Source organism: Centrocercus urophasianus, unplaced genomic scaffold (genome assembly GCF_019232065.1).
Source record: "Centrocercus urophasianus isolate 14NV4802_14NV808 unplaced genomic scaffold, USGS_Curo_1.0 seq_27, whole genome shotgun sequence".
NCBI lineage: Eukaryota > Metazoa > Chordata > Aves > Galliformes > Phasianidae > Centrocercus > Centrocercus urophasianus.
This window is the reverse complement of record NW_024884833.1, coordinates 11,250,921-11,273,025: the sequence shown is the minus strand read 5'-3', so window position 1 is coordinate 11,273,025 and position 22,105 is coordinate 11,250,921.

Sequence of the window (22,105 nt, the reverse complement as noted above, 5' to 3'; positions counted from 1 at the left end):
CTTCTCTTCTCTTCTCTTCTCTTCTCTTCTCTTCTCTTCTCTTCTCTCTTTTTCTCCTCACAGGTTTTGTATTTGGGCAAGAGGAATCCCCAGCATATATATAGACTGGGAGGAGCAATCCCTGGGAATAGCCCTGCAGAGAAGGATCTGGGGGTCCTGGTGGATGAAAAACTGAACGTGAGCTAGCAGTGTGCTCTTGCAGCTTGAAAAGCAAATGGGATCCTGGGCTCCACCAAAAGAGGGGTGGCCAGCAGGGACAAGGAGGTAATTGTTCCTCTCTACTCTGCTCTTGTGAGGCCTCCTTTGGAGTACTGTGTCCAGGTCTGGGGCCTCCAGTACAAGAAAGACAGAGAGCTGTTGGAGAGGGTCCAGAGGAGAGCCACAAAGATGAACAGAGGGCTGGAGTATCTCCCCTATGAAGACAGGCTGAGTGAGATGGGCTTGTTCAGCCTGGAGAAGAGAGGGCTGTGGGGTGATCTAATTGCAGCCTTCCATGACCTAAAGGGAGCCTACAAACAGGAGAGGAGTCAACTCTTTGAAAAGCTAGATAGCAGCAGGACAAGGGGAAATGACTTTAAGTTGAAGGAGGAAAGATTTAGGTTGGATGTCAGGGGTAAGTTCTTTACAGAGAGAGTGGTGAGGTGTTGGAACAGGCTGCCCAGAGAGGTTGTCGATGCCTCATCTCTGGAGACATTTAAAGCCAGATTGGATGGGGCTCTGGGCAGCTTTGTCTGGGATTAGATATTGACACTGGGAGCCCTGCTTGTGGTAGCAGCACACCTTGAGGTCCCTTCCAACCCAAGCCATTCTATAGTTCTATGATATGATGCATAAAAATTCTTCATAGTCCATCAATCAAAGTTTAACCAGTCCCTGAATTACAACTGCCTGCCTTATCAACTCCCCACCCCTTTCTAATTCTTCCACATGATGTCATAAGTTATAGAATATCCCTTTAACTTGATGAGGTCAGCTGTCCTAGTTCTGTCTTTTCTCTAATTCTTGTGCTCCTTCAAGCTCCAATTAATGGTGGGATAGAATGAGTACTCTGTTCACAAAGCAAAATTCTTTCCAACAGGCTGTCGGCAATAACAGGCAAGGTATTTGTGAGTAAAGAAACAGTCATGTACAGAAAGAAGAGCTGAACTTAACCAACTGGTGAATGGACACTCTGGCTATGCAGTACTCCTCCAGAAGTGGATTAGGCCAAACAGATGATCTCCCTTCAGTGGCTTGTCCTTACATGAGCCCAGAGTGGTTCCGCCCAGGGTGGTTCCACCCAGGGTCCACACCTTCTAGTCATGTGGAGAGTAAGGATACAAACAATTTGCTTGTGCTCTTTGGGGCAGTCACACCCCTTCACCACATGCTCAATCACTGCTTCCAGCTGTGACCTAACAGTTCTCCTACAATGAGAATCCGAAAAACTTTAACTTCCTTGGCTCTGTGCAGCACTGATCAGCAGTAAGAAACATGATGCATCATCAACATTATTTTTTCTTCTAAGCCAAAACACAGCATCATACCAGACACTATAAAGAAAATATATCTACACTCTGCAGAAACCAGGACACGAACTTATTAGGCATGCATATGATTCCTAAAGAAATTAATGAGAATCAGTGGCTGAATCTTTAGCTCTTCTAATTTTATATTGAAACTTCTGATTTCTTAGGGCAAAAGATTTCTTATTACATATTTCACACAAAAAAGTCTTTTAACATGTAATAAGTTTTATGAAGATTTTACATTTTGCATACAGCTGACCTGCAGAAGAGCTAGGTTTTGAATTCAGTGACCTTACTAAATCCCACCCTCAGCCAAAAGAATAGTTCAACTCACAACCAAATATAAATTTCTGTGAACACCATATGTCAAATTTTGTAGTTCAGTTTTTGCTAGAAATATTCTAGCAAATCTGCCATGTAAACCCTTTGGAGGGGACAAATTGTAATGAGCTTCTCTTATGTTATCAGCAAAAGGTAAGGCCAAGTAGTGATATCAGATTGTCAAAGTCATTGAGACAGTCTCTGCAAGATCTACATTTTACTTGGAACCTCCTAATCATAACATTTTTAATAGAAATCCAATAATATGTTTTTTGTTGTTGTTGTTTATTTTGTTTTGTTTTGTTTTGTTTTTGTTACAGTGATGTCTCCAGAAGATGACAGAATCCTTTGAAATACACAGAATATTTCTTGGATTCAGTTTAGGGCTTAGAGAACCAATGAGAAGCACTTTATCTGTGTTATGCCTGGATTTGTCCCAAACACTTGCCAGATAAGACCACTAACAAGACAACAAAACAGAAGGCTGAAGACTTGGTTCAGAGAAAGGAGCCTGTATAGATAGGATAGCCTTCTTCTGTTCAGAACTCTCGTTTAGTGGTAGAAGTTTTGATTGCAAACTTGTTTACAGCAAACTTATTTATGGCAAACATGTTTGCTGTGGACTTATTGATGAACTTGTGAACCTGGTAAATCTAGTAGGAATAGAAGAGGAACTCTGAAATCCTGAGAAAAGCTCTGAGGGGCTTTGAGACTTTGAAACTACTGGATGAGCACTCACACAGATCAAGCACTGATCGCTGACCTGACCAATGCTGTAACCTGGACTGGTGATCTCTTCCTCTGCTCATCCTCTCTCTCTTCCCCCACCCCCTCTATCTCTTTTTTCCTTCTTTTTAACTTGTAAAATTAAGTAATGCAAGTCTTATATCTTATAAAGTCACATAATTTAGCTGCACAGCTTAGGCCAATACAATTGTAATAGTGCCAACACTTTTAAAATAATTTTATATAGAGATTCTCATTAAAACTAACTGTTATATTTGGACCTCAAGGATTGTTTTACCTTAATCTAACCAGGGGGATTTGTGAATCTCATCACCCCCTCCCCTCCCCTTCATGGGAGGGATGTGACAGAGGCTCACCCATTCTCTGTAGTTATGTTCATTTGCTGGGAAAAATCCTTTGTTTTTTTCCAGTAGAGAAACAAAGCTAGTGCTAATCCTTAGACAGCATGTTCCATCAGGAAATTAGGGTACAAGTGAAGTCAAATGATAGGGTTCTGAATCTTTGATCAGATCACTGTTTCAGTTGCTCCATCCAAAGTGATAAGTGGTCAGCTTGATTTGTCATCTGTTTTTGTTTGTTTGTGTGTTTGATGAGGCTTACAGTAAAGTTTACATTTGTTGACACTTGATTGGAAAGCATGTGTCACTACATGAGCCTGTGGACAATGCACAGTGCAGAGGAATGGTATAGCCTGGTTTTATTACCAGAATGAACCCAATGAGAACCATATTCTGCTAAAGAAAAATATATGCTTTTTTTAATGGTTCAGCATAATAAATATATTGAAACAAAAACAAAAACAATAAACAAAAAAAACCTACATGCAAACAGGATAGAAACCAGATAGGAAAATACAGGAGCATCTTGCAGAGACATAGACTGGTAAAGTAAAAGCCTGCTTTATGCTATTCCTTTTTGTCATGGATCTCACATGTCTAATAAAGAACCACTCTTGCAAAATTTTGGGGTTTTCTACTTCCAACCTACCAAAGTACTTTTCCATTTTAGATTTTGCTCTGGAGTTTGTTTTTTTGTTTTTACCTAAGTCCCATACTTTTCTCCTTATTAGTCTTTTTATCAGTATTGAAAGCATGTTGTGGTTATTATAGATCAGCCTCCAAGACAATTAAAGGCAGAAACAATACAAGGGCAAATCTGAAGGAAGACTTGCTTCTTTAATTTGGAAACGTGATTTTCCTGAATCAAATTTCCGAGTTGCTCTTTGGCAGTCCTAGAATCTCCTCAACAGATTCCTGTATTTGCATGAATGCATGAACATTAGGGAAAGACAAGGAGAGCATAGATGGCCCCAGCAGAGAAATCTAGTAAATGAAAAGGTCTTTTGTGATCTAAGATTCCTCACCGATTTGCAAGGCACTTCACTACTACCTGCCTCAAGTTATTTAGGTAGACAGTGACACATCATTTCGTCGGGCCCGAAGGCAGCGAGATCAGTTTGCTTATAAAGACAAATAAATCCATGCCTGAGGCTGAAGTTGAAAAAGATTTACAAGGCTCACATATGCTCTCTCAGGGAGGGTTTTGGCTGCTGGATCTGTGCGCCTATCCTGTTACATATTTGCTACAAGTTGCAAAGAGAATTAATAACTTTCATCTGATTGCAGAAAGTTATCTATTGTTTACTAGCAATTGCACAGTAAACAGACAAGAAACAACATATACAAAGGCAAAGAAGAAAAGAGAACGAAAGGGTCTTTTACAAAAACTCACATAAAAGAAAACATAAATCTTTTGATGTCTGACCTTTTAGTCATACATTTTCAGGGACAGATTGAACAAAACAAAACTCATCAAGCTGTTGAGAGAATTATGTCTTCTGCATAAAAACAAAAGGCAACTGCTCTTCTAATTAAGATAGGAAAGAAAACAAAGAGAACCATTATTTTGTGAAAACAAATACTTGCAACCTACTTTATGTACTGGGAAATAAAATGTATTTTTGTAACTGAAAGAGCTCTTAATTAACCTAGAATTGTTAAGGCCAATAAAACCTATCTTCTGATAGAAGTTAGAATTAGTGGAAAAAGTTAAATGAAAGGTCTGATTATGATTATTCTTTATCCTTTCTGAGATCCAGAAGAGATTAGCAAAATAGATATTCATGATAGGAAGATGATGTAGGAAGCTGTGCAAGGTTACTTAGAGTTTAATTTAATCCTTTAGTGTTGAACTCTTTCTTATGTCTGTTATCCTGGCATTATTCATAACATCCTAGAAATACAGTCAGCACTGAACTTCCACATAGGCTATCCAGTAGTCAGTAGAAAGTTAGTAGATAAGATCCTCACTACACTGAACAAAACAAGAGGAAAATTTTGTTGAGAACATTAAAAAAATAAAGTAATGAGATGGTAGTATTGCCTATTAAAAGTGATATCCATGCTCTCTTTAATGACTCATATCATGGACTTGCTTTATTTGAAGAAGTGGAGAGATCTACTCCAGAGAGTCACGCACTGTTGTTTCTCAAGTATAGTTACGTTTTGATCTTAGGGAACAATACAGTAAACCGTGAGGCCCTCTTTCACTTCCCATGTTACTAATACTCTTTCTCTCATCTGGGGAACTTATATTTATGTTTGATTAGAACAAGAATATATGGAGTGGTTCAGCATTCAGAGGCAGGTGGGATTTATCAAGCTGTGTGCACAAGTTAAGATCTAAGGAAAATTCATCTGTTGCAAAAATTTCCATCTTTTGAATGATAATGTATGTTTCTGCTTTTTCTTTTGACTTTGTATATTTTTGTTTATTGAAAAGAATTTTAAGAAAAATGAAATCAGTAAGAGAAGAAAAGTGAGCACTAAATATTTTGGACAGAGACTTTTGGTTCTCTTCTTGAAAAGTGGGTCCTGTGATTGACTAGTATATCCAGGCACAGTTAGAATATAAACAATACTACGTAGCAGCCAGTTACTATCACAACTGGGTGGAGAGAGTTTTAGAAAAATGTAACCAGTTTAGTTTTGGACAAATGCATTAGTTGAATAGTGACAAGTTTTCTTCCTTTTATTTCCTATCTGTTTCCAGCTCCATGATATTTGTTCTGCTACAGAGCCTGTCCATGGAAAACAATGATGCTTCCAGAGTTGGAAACTTGGAAATGAAGAACAAAGTGCAACAATATCTCAATGTGTTTCTGCAGAAATAGTGTTGAAAGAGCATATACTACTGATCGTGTTCTTGATGATATCTAGAATGTTTTTGCTTTAGAAAAAGCCATCTCTAAGATGAGAGACTGCTGTGGTCATCTGTTGCCTTGCAGGCAACAATGTTAGGATCTTGAAAGAGCTTCTTTGTGCTGTTCAGAAACTGGAGCATGAGAAAAACAGCTGGCTATAAAAAAGTGGATGAAATGGTTCTCCAATGATTTCAATGAAGAACTAGGTGCTCAAGATGCTTCAATCTAGTATGTCTAACTTTACATGACAAACTTGTTATTGAATCTTCCAGTTGATCTTATTTTTCAATGGCAACTACCATTATTCATCGCAATATGTGAATTTCTGATCAAATCTAAACTACACATACAAAAGCAAATAACAATATTTTCTCTGTTCTTCATAGAACAACATCCATATATGACTAAAAATCTCATTTTCTGAGACATATTTATAAGTCCATTTCTATAAATTCCAGTGTGTATGATTCCTCTCATGAAAGAGCATAGATCTGATTTAGGATCTAGACTATGTACATAAGAAATTTTTAATGGACTGAAAGACAATTCACCTTCTCCAAATGAAGGTTGAGGTCACTGTTTTTTGAGCGACGTTGTACAGCTTTTTTTTTTTTTTTTTTTTTTTTTTTTTCTTACATAAAATGTATTTTTAGAACCCCACAATAAAACTCTGTTGCTGCATTCTTGAAATGTGAAAATACTCAGTTAAATAAATCAAATCTTATTTTTTTTCCTGGATGTTTACGAATACTCAGCTAATAAATATCCTTAGCGAATACCATCATGATGTTACTCTAGGAGGGGAAAGACAAACATTGCCTCCCCTTGAGAGATATTTCTAAGACCACCCAACTCAATGAGCTTTTTCCAACAGTATCAAAGATATGATAATTTAGTTATCTTGAATTATGTTGTTTTCCAGAGGAGATGAGGGACTATGCCAACAATGTATATCTAAGGATGATACAAGTGTATCATGGTGCTTTCCAGTCAAAACTTCACAGGTTCTCCAAGATATTATGTTGATACTTAAAGAGGTTATGTTATTGTGTTGTAAGATAAAATCTTATGTTACAAGATGAAAATGGTTGTGACACCTTCCAAGATAGAGACATTTTCAGTGTGTTCCTGTTATTTCTTTGCCATGGAACCATAAACTCAGACTGCACAGGAAGTCTTGAAGTTATACAAGCTGTTTGTGAAGCTATTTGCAGGTAAATACCACTTATATCTCCACTCCTATAGAACAGGGAAGAGTAAGTACTGCTTGACACTGTGGTATAAAAAGTGCCTTAACAGCAGCTGCTGTGAATGAACTCCTCTAATAAGATCCTTTGGTTTGGTTTGGTTTGGTTTTTAATATAGCAGTCACTAAATTTCTGAAAAATTTGATTTTATTTCGATAGACTTGAAAACAATTCAAATATTGTTATTTACTGCTTTTGCACTTCAATTAAGTTTTTAAACTCTACACTCAATGTCAGTGGTCTCAGATGATGGATACACGAGTAATTTTAACAAATTTCTTTTTCAGAAGATTTCACACTGTAGTTTCAGCAGATAGTCAGTTCCTTTTTTATTTCTATATTTTGACATATATGGCGTTGCATTTTTTTTTTTAATTTATTCATTTGTTTTAGTTCTTCCACAATTTCAGATCTAATTTTTTTTTTTTTCTTTGAAATGTGCCAATCATTTTAACTGTGAATAGGAGTCCTCTTCATTACGGTGAAACAACCTAATCTCTTTCCTTTTTTAAAAGTTCCTTGCCAATTCATATTCTATAGGAACATCTATGGAGATTAGGTCTTATTTTGTTTTGTTTTGTTTTATTTTTTAATACGAAGTGTTTTGAGGAGCAAGCCAAACTAAAACTTAACATGAATTTAGATGATCTATGCTTCTAACCTGCATGGCATTAAGCATGGTCTTCTGCTTGTGAAGATGTCAGACGTTCTTATGTACCAAAAGCATGGCAGATAGAATGATCTGAATACCAGCAGGATATTTGGTTTCCAAAAAAGTAGAATCACTGTTTGTACATTCCCCAAGCAATAGTGCTTACTTGAAGCTGATGACATATCCAGTCTCAACAAGCTAAGTAAGAGAAAAAGGAGGAGGAAAATGTGTAGAGTAGTAGAAAAAGCCTAGCAAGGCCCTTGTGCAGGGTGAACATTTTAGAAATATATGTTCATCACTCAAACCTTCCTCTGTACGTTGTCAGCGTGAATTTTTTTAATGCATTCATTGCTCCTGCTCATTCAGGCACATCATTTATGTGGCATAGTTGGCAAGGTTTTACAAGCTAATGCAATTTGCATTAAAAATAGCTGAAAATGGTAATAGTCATTATAATGCCTATTTGACCAAGAACAAGTAATGGCTTGCGATTAATCAGTTGTAAAAATTGGTAATTGTTGCACCCTCTTAATCTTTTTCTCTCTCAACCAGAATGATTACACCTCGTTAAAATCTGAATAAAACATCATTATCCTGTATCATTAGGAACCTTCAGCCTCCCTTGCATAGTAATTTGTACTCAGTCTGAGCAAATGAATGGCCTGTGAGAAATGTTATTCTAATTCCAATTAGCACTCAAACCTTGGCAAGGAGCCAACTCACAAAACAAAATAGCTGTTAATGTTATGGAAGGAGCATCCTCGCAGCAAACTGAAGTGCAATTAGGGATTCCTTTTAAATTCCACATCATAAATTGTTCCCTTATTAGCTATTTTAGATACTGTAATTTAACTAGTGTTTATTCACAGCCCCTAACAATTTATCACAATCAGAACTTTAGTTTTTTAGAAAGAGAAGAAGCGTGTTGTCAAGACCCTTGGGATATGTTAGGGCAAAAGCTTGCAAAATAACGAGAATAGCAATTAAACTGAAGCTTTAAAAAGAAAGCCCTGTGTTAATGTCAGGAGATTCATTTTAATGAAATCTACATCCTAAATTAAAGACAAAACTCAACCTGCCCTACAAGTATAAGAAGTCTTAGAGATATCAACGACAAATAACAGCAGTTCTGTCAGATTCTTTGGATATCTGACAAACAAAAATTATTTGACTTGATATGCTTCATAAATTCCTGATTTTCTGAGAAGGGGGTGATTGAATGAAAATAAGTCAGTTTTATACTGTGAACAAGTAAACTGCTTTCAGATTCAAGGACTAACCTGGAATCGTTCCCTAATAAGTGTATTCAGATGTGTATGTGTGCACGTACGTATGCATGTATACAGAGAAGAAAAGGGTAAACTGTGTGATTTCTTTGGTTTTGTAGAAGGAAATATTTAATTATGACAACACAGTCGTAGGTAAATTTCCCTTTGGTCATTTAATCACATGCTACTAGCTGATTACCTAGTCTGTTGTATTAAATTAAATTCCAATGAATTAATTAATAAATGCTATTAAGATTATACTTGGTCAGATAGTATGTCAAAATAATGTTATCATTAAGTATCAGCTGTTCTTGTGTTTCAAACTAATATTCTACTGCAGTGTGGTTCAGTCAGGTGAATGTTTTATAACTTCCTTGCTGCAAAAATCCATGTGTCCTCCTGTTTGGAGTTTGTGATCAGTCATCTCAATCACTGAATGAGTGAAGGTGTGTTTTCATGATACATGTAAATTGATCTAAGACCACGTTACACCAGAAGCAACTGACCTGAACTTGCTGCCTTTTTTTTGTTCCTGTCCACTCTCATTGTCAACACCAGAGCTTGTAAAGCTGTATCAGGTCTTTGAACTGGTTAAAAAAAAAAAATATTATTATCTCAAAAACAGTTTTCATTTGAACGGAGGATTTCGTGCATTTACACTAATGAAAAAAATTGAAATGCTGTAAACAGAATCAAGTTCCTGAAGGCAGTGTTAGCTTTCTTTCCCTCTCCACTACTAACGTGAAATGCTATTATTTGAAGGGAGACAGAAGAATAAGAGAAGTGAATAAATTAACAAGGTTTCATGTTGTTTCTTCATCACTGCTAAAGAAAATAACTCAGCAAGACGCCATAGCCATTCACTCACTCTACCCCCATCAAGTCTGATGAGGGAGAGAACAAAAAAACAAAACAAAACCAAAGCAGAACTCATGAGTTGAGATAACTTAACACAGAGGAAGAGAAAAAATAATAGTAATGATAATAATAATTGTATTAATATTAATACAATAATAATAATATGTATAATACATTACATATATATAATGTTTGTCATATGTTGTATAATATATATAATACATAATATACATACATAATACTAATAATATTTATTTATATTATATATATAATAAATACTAACAAAATTTATTTACAGAACAAGTTATGCACAATTCAACTAACTGTTCACCATCTGCCAAGTGATGCTCAGCCAGTACCTGAGCAGTCATTGGCCCCCCAAGTAAACTGTTCACTGTGTTTTCAAGTTTTGTGGGCTTTTTTTTGTTCGTTTTTTGCTTTTTTGCATGATGTCATATGGTATGGAATGATTTAGGTCAACTGTCTTGACTTTCACCCCTCCCAAATTCTTGCGCCTTCTCAGCACTCCCTCACTGCCAGGATGGTACAAGAAGATGAGAAACTGAAATATCCTTGACTGTGTGCAGCACTGATCAGCAACAATTAAAATGTCAGTTTGTTATTAACATAGTTTTTCTCCAAAATATAGCATCACACCAGACACTGTGAAGAAAATCATCTGCATCCCAAATGAAACCAGAACAGTTCCCTTCCTTGCTGAATGCCCTAAATTTTAGTCTACATAGTCTGTTTTCAATTCTTTTCACAGCCTCACAGGTCTAACAAGTCCTTCTGTGGAGTGGTCTAGTCTCATCCATTTAGCATGGGAAATAATGTCGTAAAATCAAGTTAATCTCTGAGTCACCTGAAATCCTTCAGGCTGAGAATTCATAAAATCTACACCCCTTTCCTAGGTAAGTGCTGAGTGTTTCTCATTTACCCATTTTCTTGATTTTAGAAAGGTTTTCATGGGCCTAGGTAACAACTGAGATATAGACAAATTTGGACATATGCATAAGCAATCATCTTGGAAATTTTCCTGTCAAACCAGATGACAGACATTAAAGGAAGATCATGATTTTTTTTAACAATCTGCCTTCTCTACTTTGGTACTTAAGCTTTTGGCTCTCGAGGTTTATTAACGTTAATGGGTAGGAAAATGGTAAAGTTAGGATGTTCAGTTTACTCATGTTACCCTCTGAGTAGTCATGTACTTCTGGTATGAGAATCATGTGCAGGGGAAAAATGATTCAGAGAATATCTGAAATCATTAAACTAGAGAAACTCTGGAGAAAAGTATACAAATAAACATTTGAATGAGGAATGACTTGCAAGAAATCATTCTCTTGGAAATGGAAAAGAACAGTTCAATATTTTTTTAGTGTTACATTTTTGGATGTAAGAAAAGGAGAGCAAGGGTGCTAGAGAAGTGCAGGAGTGACTGGGGGCTTTAAGTGGGGAGGGTGAAGATGACTTAGATTTGAACAGTTTGGACAGTTCACTTGAGGTTTGTATCTAGAAATAGGAAGAAGAAAAATACGTAGGTAGAAGTCTTAAGCTTTTGAAAGAAAAAGGGTGGAAGAAAGCTCCTGTGTAAAAAAAATCCTGACATCTTTACATCAAGTAAGGAACATTTTATTTAGATTTTTGTTTGAAATATGACGGATAACTATTATCTCGCAGGAAGTGGGAAGGAATAAGGAGGAACCTGGCCTAACAAAATAACTGAATAAAATAAAATGACTGATCATTACAGAAACTGAGTTAACACACAGTACACAGAAGCAGACAAGAGGAAGTCTTGCATGGGAATGATATGCTGGACAGATGATCAGGTGCCCCTTATATACTTTCTGTTACTAATAACTTAGTGTGGTAAAGTATGAGTTTTCTGTTGATATCTGATAGCATGAATTCTCTACTGAGGGATTTAATTTTGCCTTGTAAGCACAGCTAATAATTGAATAATGTGTTAAGACAATTATTATTTCTATTCTACTCCTCCAGCTACTTTGAGATATCCATTTTTTTAGCTGTGATGTAGCCTTACAGATAGTTGAAGCAGCATTTAGCCTGTTTGTGTGAACAGAAACTTTCAGAAGGATGACAGAAGTTTTTAAAAGTAGATCTGTTTCTGATAGGAGAGTTCTTGATGACAGATTCAGCAGGAAAGAATGACTCTTCATTTCCTCTTGTCTCTAGCACTCTGACCTTCAAATGCTAAGTTAAACTACATTTGACTGTTGCTTTATATGATCCAGTTCAGCATTACAGGAAGAACGGAACAAATCAGTGTAGGTACTGGTCTGGGAGGAAGTTTTTTTTAACAACAATTAAAAAGTAGTGCTAGATATTGTTTTTCGAAATAATGAAAATAAGAGACATAATATGGCAGGAAATACAGTAAAAACTGTGGTAAAATCTTAGCTCTGTCCTTTTGCAAAGATAATGCACTCCGTTCTGTTGGGCAAGATACATTTACTATTTCAGTGATTAAACACAGATAATTATGATGTATTTTTTTCCCATTTGTTTCTGTTTGTTTTAGCAAACTGCATGCTATTTGAATTTAACTATGTGATCTCTCGAGGTCATCGCTTATGGAGGGAAAAAAAAACACAAAACTTCTCAGCACTGATTTAAATAGTCCATTAGAAAACCATCATCCTACTCATCAACCTGTAATATTCACTTGCGGTCTAACATAATATCTTACATAGAAATACAGTTTGACCTTGCTTTTCTCTTTTCATGATTGAACTTGTTGTAAAAGACCTAATTACAGACAATCCTACACATTAGCTTTTCACAGAGTCACTGAATTCAGGGTTTGGAAGGGAGACATCAAGAGAACATCATGTCCAACCCTCCTGCTAAGGTAGATACCCTACTATATATCTCACAGGTAGGTTCCCAAACAGGTCTTGACTATCTCCATGGAAGGAGACTCCACAGCCTCTCTGGGCAACCTGTTTCAATCTCCGTCAACGTATGTTTATGTGGAACTTCCCATGTTCAAGTTTTAGGCCATTGCTCCATTTCATTGCTCCATCAATAAGAGCCTGGCCTCGCCTATTTGCCTCCTACCTTCCTTCAGGTATTTATAAACATTAATCAGATTCCCCTTCAGTCTTCTTTTTTCCAGGCTAAATATAACCAGGTAACTCAGCCTTTCCTCATAAATGAAATGCTCCAGCCCTTTTTCAACTTTGCAGCCCTCCATTTGACTCTTTTTGCTGCTCTCCGTCTTTTTTGAACTGGACACAGTAGTTTAAATGTGGCCTCACCAGGGCAGACTAGAATGCGAGGATCACCTCTCTCTATTTGCTGTCCTCTCTTTTTAATGCATCCCAAGATACCTTTGGCTTTCTTGGCCACAAAGGCACACTGCTGGCTCATGGCCAACCTGTTGTCCATCAAAACACTCAGGTTCTTCTCAACAAAGCTCCTCTCCAGCAGGTCATCCATTAACCTGTATAACCACACTCATGTATGTGGTTATTCCTCTCCAGGTGCAAGACTCTACATTTGCTCTTGTTGAACCTCATCTGATTCTTTCCTGTTCTACTCTCCGGCCTGTCCATGTCTTGTTGAATGGTAGGTAGCACAGTCTTCTGGCGTATCAGCCACTTCTTCCAGCTTTTTATTATCAGCAAACTTATTGCAGGTGAACTCTATCCCTTCATACAGGTCACTAATGAAGATGTTGAACAAGACTGGACTCAGCACTAACCCTTGCAAAACACTGCTTGTTACAGGCCTTCAGTCAGGCTGTGCTACTAGTGACAACCCTCTGAGCTCTGTTAGTCAATCAGTTATCAATCCACCTCACCTCCCACTCATCTGTCCCATAGTTTCTAAGTTTCATAACAAGATCTCATGGGAGACAGTGTTAATCGTATGATACTGTTTTCCTGCTCACACATGACCAAATTAATAAGATTTGTTTCCATTCTTCAATTTTCCTTTCACTTTTAAAAATATTTGTGATCTTAATGTGCTTTCACATTTTCCTACTCTTATCAAAATTGCGCAGTTTAGGCACTCAGTGTCTCAGAGATGATAAACAATAATCACATTCACAAATTTATAGAGATTCCACTTTTTAGTAGACCTATAGATTAAATAAATAATCTTCACAATCAGTGGTGATTTTTCTTTGTTTGTTTGTTTTCCTTTCATTAGCCTGCACATTTAGAGGCAGACATTAGTGCATTTCTGCTGCTGATACATCTCTAGTTATTATTAGATTTGCAATTCAATTACTTGAAGAGCCTCAAGTACCATTGATTATTCATGGGATTCTTGGGCTGGGCTGGCTACAAAACTACTCATTAATCTCTTGAGTGCCCCTGGGCATCCAGTATGCACTTAGCATAGCAACACTACTGCATCTGTGGAATGTAAGAAGCGATAGCTAATATAGAGGCTGGGGCAATGGTAGGCCTACAGCCAAGTGACAGATGCCAGTAGCAGGTGCTCCCCAACCATTCAAAACCAGGTAGCCATGTCTTTCTGCAGAATGCCCATAGGGTTAGGTTAGCCCAAGCCAGGGTAGCTTGTTATGCAATCACACAACTGCAAATGTCTTTTTAAGAAAAGTCAGGGAGATAATCTATTTTTTCCTCTATCTTCCTCACAGCTGTCACCTACTGCACTCAAGTAAGAGTTTATTTTACTAAATCTTGTGAAAATTTGCTGGAGTATGACATAAAGACAGGGTTTGAGTTGCTTGATGCTCCTCCTCATTCTGACTTCTTGAAGATCAGTAGGATGCATGTTCCCTTGCAGATGTTCCAAGAAATCCTAGGAAGAACCAGGAGGTGGTGCGGAGAGTAGGCCATGTTATGCCTTATTAACAGGAAACTTTTGTTCGGTTTTGGAATCACTGAGTAATAATGATGGTAAAAGAAAGGACTTGAGTTTATCATGGCATTGAAGTATAAAATCCATCACTTTCATATTCATATTTCACATAATTTACAAGCGCTACTAAGAGAATACTATCTGCTTTTTCTTATGTTAGACTACAAAGTCAAAGGTGGATCACAGAAGCATAGAATGTCAGCAATTGGCAGGGACCTCAAACGATCATCCAGTCCAATCCAGCTGCCAGAGCAGGAACATTGAAATTAGGTCGTACAGGAATGCATCCGTGGGCAGTCTATTCCAATGTTCTTTTACCTTTAGTGTGATTTTTTTTCTCATATTTATGTGGAACCTCCCATGTTCCAGCTTGTACTTCTTGCCCCTTTTCCTAGCATTGGATGTCACCGAGAAGAGCCTGGCCCCATCCTCCCACCACTCACACCTTATATATTTATAAACATTAATGAGGTCACCCTCAGTCTTTTCTTTCCATGCTGACACAGCTTCCTCAGCTTTTCCTCATAAGGGAGATTCTCCACTCCCTTAATCATCTTTGTGGTTATGCACTGGACTCTCTCAAGTAGTTCCCTGTCCTTGAACTGAGGGGCCCATAACTGGACTCCAGATGTATTCCAGATACGATTTCACCAGGGCAGAGTTGAGGCAGAGGAGAACATTGACTTACTAACCACACCCCAGGATGCCACTGGCCTTAGCAACAAGGGTACAATGCTTGCTCATGGTCATCCTGCAGTCCACCAGAATCCCCAGGTCTGCTTCCTTTATGCTGCTCTCTAATATGTCAGACTCCAAGCAACACTGGTACCTGGAGTTGCAAGACTCTACACTTGCCCTTGTTACATTTCAATAAATTTCTTCCTGCTCAACTCCTCAGCCTAAGTCCTACTGTATGGCAGCATGCCTTCTGGCTTGTCAGCCCCTCCTCCCAGTTTTGTGGATGCTGGAGGTATGGCAGTAGAAGTTGAACCTTTCTGCCAATATTTTCTTAACATGTTGTTGATGTGTAACAGTGTGAGAATCCTTCTTTATTTTCTGGCTCAAAGCTTGCTTCCTAAGGTATTTCTTGTGATGAGACCCTAACTGATCTATTGAGGAGGCGAGTAACGGGTGCTACAATGTGACAATCAACATAACTGTGGACATTTGAAAGCACCTTCCTCCAGAGCTGTTTGCCTCTGGAAGAGAGTGCTCAAAAGCATTTACTGGTGAAAGATCTGTCCTGTGACTAAATAGCTCCAATTTGGCATGGGAAAACTGGGGAATTATACCATCGTTTCCTGTAAAAAAACAGGATGCAGATTGGCATCCCTGCTCTTATCTGCTGGCAAGGCCTGGAAGGTGGGAACAAAGGAGTTTCTGCTGAGATCCCAGAGCCAGAAGCTGCCACTCCAAGGAGAGCTGACTCAACCAAATTGGATTTGAGCCTTCACTCCAAAGAGAGTTGACTCGTCCACTTTGGACTTGTAAATAAGTTTGTACTGCCATTGTACACTGATCACCATCATTGCCGTGATCACCGCCACCGTCAACAGAACAACAATGCCTGATGACCCACCTCTACTGAAGATCAGTGACTGAACTATGAACCGTGCTGGACCCATGGTGGTGACCATATCCCTCTTGCTTCTTATGGAGACTCCTTGCTTCTATTCCCCTTCTATTCCATCACCCTTCTTCCCTTCCCCATCACTCTAATTTGTAATAGTGTCCATCCTCCCCTTCCCCATCTCCCTGATTATGATTTGTAATAAACTGTTTGGACCAACATTTGAACCGTTGTTTCTTAATCTCACGCCAGCTATACATATATCAAAGAACCTCCTCTCCCCCCTATAAATTGGAGAGAGACAAACAATGGCAGTAGAAGGACAGTCTGGCAAAAAGGCATCTGTCACGGAAGTATGTATGGAGCAAAGCTGTGGAACTGAATTCCTGCATGTGGAAAAAATGGCACCCATTGATGTTCATCAGTGCTTGCTGAACATTTATGGAGACCAAACAGTGTATGTTAGTGCAGTAAGGTGGTGAGTGGTGAGTTTCAGCAGTGGCAACAGAGACAGTGTGTCACTTCCATTGATGCAGGTGCTTACAAGTGTGGCATGCAGGCACTTTTCATTGCTGATGAAAATGCATGGCTACTGCAATTGACTATGTTGACAAACATTATTTTGTAGTTGAGAATTTGCTATATCAAACAGTATTACTATGCTGTCTGTATCTGCTGAAATTTCCATGGGAATAAATAGGAGGCATTACTTTTATGTACTTCCACTGTTTTTATTGCCATAATTAGCTTTGCTAATTTACTATTTCTGAGGAGATGTAAAGTTAATTCAACAATAACATGAATCTAAGACCCTTTCTAACCTGACTAATTTGTGAGTGGAGTACTATGCATTTACTATTGAAAAAACATACAAAGCTAATAACAAGTGGATGAATGTCCAAATAAACTAATCATAACTAAGGAAAAAAAAGTGTGTTTGTCATTATTTGCATCCAAATACAGTCCCACAAAAATTGACAAATATGAAAGTAAAAATTCTCTGTTCCTCTTTCACTTGTACGCTCTCTCCTGTTTCAATCTTATCAGTTTGCCTCACACAACCATCTTATTACTTCTACAAGCTTCTTGTGTTCTGTTTTCCTTCATAAGAAATTTAGAGTTTTTCTTTTCAGTCTTTATTATGTGAATGGCAAAGTCCTTGTAGGCTTGAACAGTCTAGGTTTCGTAGCCACATAGACTGTTTTTTTTGCAGAACACTGCCCAAGAGGCATTCATTGATCAATAAGTCAGTGTTGAAGCACCTTGGCACAAATATCTGAAGAAGCTTTTGTGATTCACAACATCTCACTCAGGTTAATGATGTCAGTGCATAATTTTTGAGTGTTTGCATTCACTTGAATTTCTCTCCTGAGTAGGACGATAAACAAACAAACAAACAAACAAACAAAAAAACAAGGAATGAACTTCAGCTTTTTCACTGTCTCTTTTAACAGGTTGTCATAGTTTTATGGCTTTTTGTTATCAGTATTCCACATCATAACACCATGCAGTGCACTGGGAATTAAAGAGTTCATGCTCTGGGTGCCTGGTTCTGAGAAGAAAAGAACTACATACCCCAGGGGAGTTTACAACTCTGTTTTCCATTCAGAAGAAATGACAAAACCTGTTTGCATATATTGAGATGTCCCTCTTTTCCCTTTTTCCTCATTCTAGCAGTGTCTGCTCGTCTCACCTTCAACATTAGAGTTATGGGTTTAGGGCACTGCTATTTTATTTGATTTATTAGCCTCAATTCTAATTATACTGTATTATGTTATCTTGCATTCCAATATCTTATTTAGTAAATTAGTTTTCCTCCTCAGGTTGTCACTGCTGTTTTGTTTTTAGGCCCATTTCCCTACCCTTTTCCCTTTTCCCTTTTTCAGTTTCCTGGAGCATGGATCTGTGGGTCTACCTGCCCCATTAGTCATGGAACCAGGTTGAACCAGCCTGTAAATTGTTGACACAGACATATTTTTGAGTGCATAAGCATGCTTCAACACACATTGCTCTTTGTTTCAATGTATAGTAGAAAGAGAAGGATGAGGAAGGGGAAGAAGTAGAAAGAAATGTAAAATAGGGGCAGCAAGTTCTATGGTGCTGCAGAACTTTTCTAATTTTATTTTCATATGTCAATTCTTATCTTTCTTTAGGTGGAATGGGCAGACTAGTAGCTAAAATGGGTTTAGTAGGTTGATCATATACTGTGTCTATGTTATGGATGGTTACAAAGAGAACCTGCAAGTGAAGTGTCTTCTAGATCTTTATGTAAATCTTTACAGTAAATCATTACAGAAACTCACAGGATAAGGAAATTTTTTTTAATGCTTTTGCATCCTAAACTAAACACTGTAAATTTTCTGCATTCTTCTAATAGTCCTTGATGCACAGGTTGCCAGAGTAGCTTGAGAACCTTTTCTGGTGGATAGAAACCAGAATATAATCATTGTGAATCTTGTGAGAAAACAACAAAACAAAGTCACTGCATTCCCTCTTGGTCTTCTCTACAAAAGATTCCCTGAGCCTTTGGGAAAAGTAACTCCTGAACTAGGAGGTTTGGAATGTCATCAGGGAAATGTAATAGCATTGTAATATCTAGTCATACAGTGACTTGTTAGAAAAATGCAGACTGAATAGTATGCGAGAGGAGAAAAAACAGTCAGTGGTTTACGGGCTGGTTCTGCCCAGTTCCATGACAGCAGTGCAGAGGGATTTTGCGAATCTGCACCTCCAGAAAAGGGAAAAAGGGGACCCCAAAATAATTAAAAACACCAGCAACGATCTGAGGAAAAACAAACTAATTTACTAAATATAGTATCGGAATGCAAGATAGCATGCTATAATACAATACAATTAGAATTGTAGCTAAAAAATCAAATATAATGAAAGAGAGTGTTCGAAAGGCGGATAGGCCTCACCGTAACACTGAGGTGAGATGCGCAGTCAAGTCGAGCAGCAGGGAGGAGAGCTTGATGAAGAAGGGCTGTCAGATGACCTTCAAGGCCTTACATCTGTTCCCCCTGAGCAGAAATGATAACAATGCGGTAAACAGTCTTCTGGGGAATGTAGATCTTTTTCTCTTCTGGTACAGGTACCCAGAACTGGAGCATTAATACTTTAACTCCCAGTGCACTACATGATGTTATGATGTGGATAATCAAAATAATGAATTTATAGAACATAAATAAAATAATAATCAAAAAACATAAGAAAAATATATGCACTTCAATGTCAAGAAAGGGAAAGGTAGGATTAGTGAAATAGGCTTTGTGTAGAAAATAATAAAAAGTACATTTCTAGTCAGGCAGCTCAGCAGCTTTCTCTTCATGAGGTGAAGCTTGAGAAATTTTTCATGATCAACCCTGAAAATACTTTAGTGCTATAATAATATAGCTATTGTGAAAAAGGAAGGTAATACATGAGGCATAGCTACTTTGCCCTTTTGAAATGGAAAACAGGGTGCTAAGCTTTCTCTTCTGATTTAGCCCATTGCTTGCATACAACGGAAATAGCCATGTGTTTTATGTTATGCTTGTGTTTAAGTGACATATTCAAGCAGATCTAAAATATCGAATACTTGATAGAACAAAGCTGTAGGGCACCACTCTGTGCGTACACTTGTCCTGGTTTCAGCTGGGACAGAGTTGACTTTTTCTTCACATTTTCTGTTATAATATTTTGTCTGTAGAATAAGAACAGTACTGATAATACACTGTTATTTTAGTTGCTGCTGGAAGAGTGAAATTCCAGGTACTCAAACCAAGAGAGTAGTACGAGTGCACACTATTCCAAATAACTAGAAATCCATCAGGCTTTGATAAATACAGTTAGTATATTTCTAGTAGTAATTTTCAAGTCTAAGTATGCCCACATTACCTGATCACAGCTATGTGAAAGCAATTGGAAGACCAGTTAGGGAGTCAAAAGCCAACACTGAGATTTCACACTGTTATGCATGTCTGTATGTAGCCACTGTTATGATCCTAATTTCAGATTTAAAACTATTTGCTAACACTTGAGAGTTTGTAAGGAACTTAAGTAGTCATTTGAAAGTTTTGAAATAGCGAGTGGATGCTGCTGGGACTAAAAATTAGCATTATAAATGGTGGGAAATCACAGAACCACAGAACTGCCAGGGTTGGAAGTGACCTCATGGACCACGAATCTCCAACCCCTCTGCCACATGCAGGGCCACCAACCCCCACATTTAATTCTAGACCAGGCTGCCCAGGGCCCTTGATCACCAAGGTGCGCTGCTTTGGAGCTGCTCCAGCCAGAAGCGCAGTGACTGACAGCGAGATACAGGGGTTCCCTCATTCAGGGATCCCCCAGGCAGCAGAGAGGCCGGGCAGCTCTTGGCCGGGCAGCTCTTGGCCGGGCAGCTCTTGGCCGGGCAGCTCTTGGCCGGGCAGTTCTCCGAGTGCGGCTGACGTGGCGGGGACGTTGCCAGGGCAACGGCTCTGCACCCACCTCTCGCGCCTAGAAACGGAGAGGAGGAGTCGGTGTGTGAGAATCACCTGGGCTGTTTTAACGAGGAGAAGCAATAAGCCACTCCTACACGGGACTCCCCAGCAAGGACTATTGTTATCACTCTCAAGTGAGTGATAAGTGCGCTGGTTCCTGTTAACGGCCCGGCAACAGGGCGAGGACAGAGCCAGCACTACCGGCAGCAGGGCAGGGCTGATCAGGCGCACCTCATTAAGACTATCTAGCAATGTTAGTGTGCCTGCTGGTTGCCAGTGGCTGCACCCTGGCGGAAGGCTAATGCCGCAAAAATTGTGGAGACCCAGAAGAAATTCCATGTTTGCACAGAAAGAAGACTGCAGTCAAAAAGAGCGTGGAGACCCAGACTGAGGTCCTGTGCATGCTTGAAAGGATTACTGATGCTAAGACAAGTGTGGAGACTCGGACTGAGGCCCCAACACAAGATGCAAATACACAGGTTACTGTATGTCACGAGTGCCAGAGGCTGGTGTTTGCAGTTCCGGGCGATGGTGGTGGTAGTTGTATAAGATGTGACCAACTACATGGCTTACTCAGCCTTGTGGTCGACCTGAAGGAGGAGGTAGAGAAGCTGAAGACCATAAAGGAGTGTGAGAAGGAGATTGATTGGTGGTGCCAGTCCCTGTCGGCCCCGAGCTCTTGGCACGTAGCTGAGGCACCACATCGATCATGTCACACCTCACTGCTTTGTAAATAGATGGGTGAGAGAAAACGGCAGGTGGGAGAGGGGGACCGGCAGGCAGACAGTGCTGCAGTGAGCCTCTTGTCCTCTCTTGCCCCTAGCAACAATTTGAGAAAGGAGGAGGAGTGAAAATGGGTACAGGCTCGATGAAGTGGACATCCCCATCCCGACCATCCTCAACTCCCCAGGTGCCTCTACACAATAGGTTTGAGGCCCTGAAACTTGAGGGAGAGGTAACTGGGGGTGTGGAGGGAGATCCACCTGTGAGGTTGCCTCAGGTGAAGCGGTCGACCCTGAGCCTCAAGACTGCCTCCACCCGGAAGGACAGAAGGGTGGTTGTCAGAGGTGACTCTCTGCTGAGAGGAACGGAAGGCCCTAGATGTCAGCTTGACCCTACCTGTAGGGAGGTGTGCTGCCTCCCTGGGGTATGGGTCAGGGTCATCTCTAAGAAACTTCCTGGACTGATTTGCCCTTCTGATTATTATCCCTTATTGATAGTCCAGGCTGGCAGTGACAAAGTCACTGAGAAAAGTCCCAGGGCTATCAAGAAAGACTTCAGGGTACTGAGGCAGGTAGTTGGTGGAGTGGGAGTGCAGTTGGTGTTTTCTTCTATACCTTCAGTGGCAGGGCAGGATATTGAGAGGTACCAAAAAACAAACCTCGTAAATAAATGGCTTGAAG